The 5508-nt window shown below is 45.6% G+C and overlaps 1 long non-coding RNA gene across 1 annotated transcript; it reads left to right on the top strand.

Annotated features, from left to right (window-relative positions):
- The first annotated feature begins 671 nt into the window (after positions 1-671).
- Positions 672-3787, top strand: LOC123051907 (uncharacterized). Its single transcript, XR_006424359.1, has 4 exons — positions 672-1261; positions 2435-2511; positions 3217-3301; positions 3438-3787. It is a non-coding gene; the product is annotated as an uncharacterized lncRNA (long non-coding RNA).
- The last annotated feature ends 1721 nt before the right edge of the window (positions 3788-5508 follow it).

Here is a 5508-nt window from a genome sequence, read left to right as displayed (position 1 = left end):
AACCCAAAAAAAAAAGGCACGAGTTGGTTGGTCGTCGCCACACCGACTAACCCCACCACTATTAAGATCTTTGCAGGCCAAACATGATCCGAGAGAAGACCATAGCTACTCGCTCTGTCGCCCCACTGTTGTGCATACCATTTTTGGTGCACACATCAATTATCTCTCTCATTGCTTCTCAAAAAAATATCTCTACAGTTGCAACGTACGAGCATATATGCTAGTTGTCACCGATGCAACTCGAACGCGTGTCACGTAAAGGATGGCGCCCAATGACTACGATGACTCGGATACTTTTTTTATATAAAGGCGATTTCACAAATAACCCAAAAATTAAAATAATCCAGTCTTCCGGATATTTTTCAAGTAAGAAACTGTATGGAATTTTGTAAACCAAATTCAATTTGTTCAAAAAGGACCGCGCACGGCGTGTGGCTTCTATTGAATAGTTCGTCTACGTATTTATTGCTGGCGGTGTGGGGGTGAGTGCGTTCCTGCGGGAAAATGGGGGTTAATGGAAGCATGGACTAGATTTTTTTAAGGAATGCCTCATGGCTCTTTATTGCAAGGGAAACATTATGTGCGGTGCGCCGGCTGAGTTTTCGGCCGGTCGCACCATTCGCTCCACGTCTGCACGTAGGCCCAATCGAACATCCACCGCATATTACCTTATCTCTTCACGGACGGCGCCATCCGCTCATTCTCCTCTACACTGCAAGCTCTGCTCTTCTCTTCTTCCTTTTCAGTAGATGCTCACGCCTCCCCCGCTAGTGACTGGTTGTGCCGACCGGCCATGGCTGCCCCCACCCCCGCACCCCTCACACCCCACCAGCGACAAGTGCTGCCCCCACCCCCGCCCCCTCACATCTCACCAGCGACAAGTGTTGCAAACCAACACCCACAGGTGCCGTCGATGGCGGCGGCAAGTGATGGAGACGCGCGGCGGCCGGCATTGGGGCGTTGCAACCACGGCGACAAGTGATGGAGATCCGGCCTTTTGTTTTTGGAAGCAGGCCCAATTTTTGCTGCTAACACCTTCGTTTTTTTGCTGGAACAGTCTTTTTTTTTGCTACCATGTGTTTTGCTTTTTGCCGGAACCAACTTCAAGCCGGCATGGGGAAAAAGCTTCCACCCTAGGGAGAAAAAGCTTCAACCGGCTGGAAGAAAAGCTTCAAGTGCCATGAGGAAAAAGCTTCCATCGTAGGAAAAAAGCTTCATTGGTGGAAAAAGCTTCAACCCGTAATTTAATTTGCTGGAAGAGGTAATAGCACTGCAGGTCCCTGAACTTGTCATGGAGGTGATGGTTTGGTCCTCAAACTTGAAAAAGCTGATTATTTGATCCTTGAACTTGTTATGGAAGTGCAAATTTGGTCCTGGGCGAATCACAGCTCGCCAAGTGGAGCCAGCTGGGCTGGGCCGGTCAACGCCGCGCATTTTGCAGTTTGCCCCTGCCTTTAGCCCTAATCAACCCGTACTACCCACCTGAATTAACTCTTATTATTCTTGACCCCCTCTTATTATTCTTGATGCTTATTCTTCTCCCCACCATAAAGTCTAGTCTAGATACCCTTCATGTGTATTTTTATATTGAGATATGTTCTTCATGGTCCCTCACGCCTGATTTCACCTGCAGTTCAAATTGTTGCTGTCTTTCTTGTCCCCTTTTATTTTCTTGTTCGTTGCGATATGATGAGAGTATTTCCACATCATTTCCTCCCTTCTCGTAAAAATCCTACTATTTTCAGCTTGTTTTGGTCGGTGCCGCGGCGCCCATGATCACGCCAGAATTTTTGGCAAAGTAGTAACCATGCCAGGCCTGCGTTCTCTGCATCTGGCCTGGCAAACTGCCATTAAATCTTGCTCCCTTTTCTTAGCAGGTGCATCATGTGCAATCTTCTATCAAAGGAAACGAGTTCATGATCTGGTCCAAGTTCATGTGGGTAGTAGGAATGTAGGTTCGCTTGTGCCATTGGTATTTGACTGCTAGATCCCTAAAGTTGGCTTTCACGGCTGTGCGCTTGTCCTTGCCTCTGTGATAACTTTTTTTTTCAGGTTGCCTCTGTGATAACCTGCTTACATTTATTCAAAAAAAACCAGCTTACATTATTTTTTTGAGAACTAAATAACCTGCTTACATGCTACCGTATCAGTCAATGATTGACCCTGGGCTTTGTAGGATAGGCTGATGCCAGTCAGATCTTTTGTATCTGTGCATGCAACACCCTAATCTCCTGTCTGGCACTTAATTGGTGATAGATGCTTGTCTTTTCATATGCTGTGCTCTACTGACTGATATGGGAAAACATCCAGAACATGGAGGTGTTGGCACACAGCTGTGATGCAGTACTAGTTGTATTCAGTAGTATTCAAGATATGCCTTCACTGAAATGTGTTACTAACATAAAAAAGTTTCTTGGGCGTTGGAACTGTGCAGTACCTGGATGAGAACAAGCAGCTGATCCTGGCCATCCTCGACAACCAGAACAACGGCAAGGTGGAAGAGTGCGCACGGTGAGTCCGATCCCTGATATGATCTGATCTGATCTGGTCTGATATCCTTGTGAACTACTCCAGCAACTGTGCTGTTGGAGCACTGCACTCGTGATGGAATGCTGCAGTGTTTTATGTAGTTTTTGCTATCTTAGCTCTTTTTGATTACATTATATCAGTTGGGAGTAGTGTTATGAACAATTAGAATATGCTAAGGTCGTCTAATAAAGAGAGATTCAAGGGCCTTCCCAGTTTGGACAATCAAATGTGTTCACAAATGACATCCACGTTGGTCGTACTAGGTCCTAATGGTGATGCTACTGATTTTAGTAGGAGTACGTTGGTTAAGACCCAAGTTGATTTGTCCTAGTTGTAGGCTAATGAAATAATTATGTTTATTTATGAAAAAGTTTCTGTCTGATATTGACGTGATTACTGTGTAGAAAAGTACCACTGTTTCTTGTTCAGTGCACTGTTTCTCTGCTTCCCTACTGTCAGTGCCGCCCAACATTTTCATCTTTATTTTTCAGTCATACTCATGCGTCTTCTCTTCATGTGCATATGCTTACTTTGTGGTGAATGACAGGGAGCGCATCTTTGCTTATCAATCACTGCACAATCCTTCCATATTTTATTTATTTTTGCTTAATGTTCATTGCCCAACAGGCTATAGCGCCCGCACGCTGAGCCTTGTTTTGCCTAGCACTTAATGCTGCGGTGCTGCAGGAACCAAGCTAAGCTTCAACAGAACCTTATGTAACTCGTCGCCATCGCCAACAGCCAGCCGCCGCAGACGGCGTTGCTGTCTCAGGTGAGTTCCCGTTGAGGCTGGCCTTGTTGCGATTCTTGTTTTCTCGAGTTGTTGGAGGCCTCAATGAATCTCTTGATCGCTTTGGCGTGGTTGCGCGCAGTACCCGTCCAACCTGATGATGCGACATGGCCTGCAGGTGGGTTGTGCGGGTTGATTAGGGCTAAAGGCAGGGGGCAAACTGCAAAATACGCGGCGCTGACCGGCCCAGCCCAGCTGGCTCAACTTGGCGAGCTGTGATTCGCCCAGGACCAAATTTGCACTTCCATGACAAGTTCAAGGACCAAATAATCACCTTTTTCAAGTTTGAGGACCAAACCATCACCTTTATGACAAGTTCAGGGACCTGCAGTGTTATTACCTCTTGCTGGAACTCATTGATGTTTTTGCTAGAACCAATTTTCTTCATGAGGCGCGGCGGCGAGCCACTTTTTTATTTTTGCTGCATTTGTGTTTTTTTGCTGGAACCATCAACCGGTTTTGCTACAACGAGCTTTGATTTTTGCTGGAACCGCCTGAAGCGGAGCGGGGACCAGATTTGTTAGCAACTGATTTTTGTTGCAACCATCCAATCGATGAGCAGCGACGGCGAGCCGGTGAGCGGCGGCCACAGAGCTTGAAGCGGGAGGCCATGGAAGGGCGACGAGGAAGAAGGAGGGTTGGGGAAAACTGTCGAAAGGAAGGAGACAGGCGCGTGGGAGGAGAGGGGGTGAAATCGTGTGGTCTGGAACACACGCATCATGTGCGGCTGGGGGCCGACCAGCCCAAAGTTTGGGCCGGCGCACCGGCGCCTATCGCCCCCCTTGCAATAGGTTGATGGTTACATCGTTATTACAAGTGGCAAAATAAACATGGGTCGGTCACCATCCCAGAAAACATTAGAAATTGAATCATAAGCATGCCTAGCTAGACTATGGGCCACCTTATTTGCATCCCTTGAACAATGTTGGAAAGTGATATTACTCTGAGCAATCGCAAAACATTCAGCCATGACTGCTGCATATGGGGTCAAAACCTCTATCTCACCATTACAGAGTTGGAACAGTTCCATTGAATCTGATTCAACAATTATCGGCGAGCATACAAGATTTTCAATAAGAGCAAGGCCTTATTCAAGAGCTCTTGATCCCGTTGTGGCTGGACTCAGAAGGTTATAGATGTTCTCCGCACATCCCGCTACTGCCTCCCCACGATCATTACGAACGACAACTCCAGTTGCTCCGGTCCCATCATCAAAGAAAGCTGCATCTATATTCATTTTATAAGTACTCCGAGGCGGTTTTGTCCATGAAATTTCATGCGTCTTGACCGTCAAATTAGAGGCATGGTTCGCCGAGAAGGCCTTTATTTGGTGCCAGCGTTAAGCATGAACATTATATCTGGATCTTGTTTGATGCGAGACGGTTATTCATTTAAATCAGAGAATAATTGTTGTTCTATTTATATGAGTAATATCTTTTATGGTCATGCACCCTTGAAGAGTGGTCTATTTTTATTAAATCTCGATAGTAGTGATACACATATTCATAATATTGAAGCCAAAAGATGCAGAGTTGATAATGATAGTGCAACTTATTTGTGGCACTGCCGTTTAGGTCATATTGGTGTAAAGCGCATGAAGAAACTCCATACTGATGAACTTTTGGAATCACTTGATTATGAATCACTTGGTACTTGCGAACCATGCCTCATGGGCAAGATGACTAAAACGCCGTTCTTCGGAAGAATGGAGCGAGCAACAAATTTGTTGGAGATCATACATACTGATGTATGTGGTCCGATGAATATTGAGGCTCGCGGCGGGTATCGTTATTTTCTCACCTTCACAGATGATTTGAGCAGATATGGGTATATCTATTTAATGAAACATAAGTCTGAGACATTTGAAAGTTCAAAGAATTTCAGAGTGAAGTGGAAAATCATCGTAACAAAAAAATAAAGTTTCTACGATCTGAGCATGGAGGAGAATATTTGAGTTGCGAGTTTGGTCTACATTTGAGACAATGCGGAATAGTTTCGCAACTCACGCCACCCGGAACACCACAGTGAAATGGTGTGTCCGAACGTCGTAATCGTACTTTACTAGATATGGTGCGATCTATGATGTCTCTTACTGATTTACCGCTATCGTTTTGGGGTTATGCTTTAGAGACGACTGCATTCACGTTACATAGGGCACCATCGAAATCCGTTGAGACGACGGCTTATGA

The sequence above is a fragment of the Triticum aestivum genome, chromosome 2D, assembly GCF_018294505.1.
Source record: "Triticum aestivum cultivar Chinese Spring chromosome 2D, IWGSC CS RefSeq v2.1, whole genome shotgun sequence".
In the NCBI taxonomy this organism is placed as follows: Eukaryota; Viridiplantae; Streptophyta; class Magnoliopsida; order Poales; family Poaceae; genus Triticum; species Triticum aestivum.
This window is presented reverse-complemented; position numbering and strand designations above follow the sequence as displayed.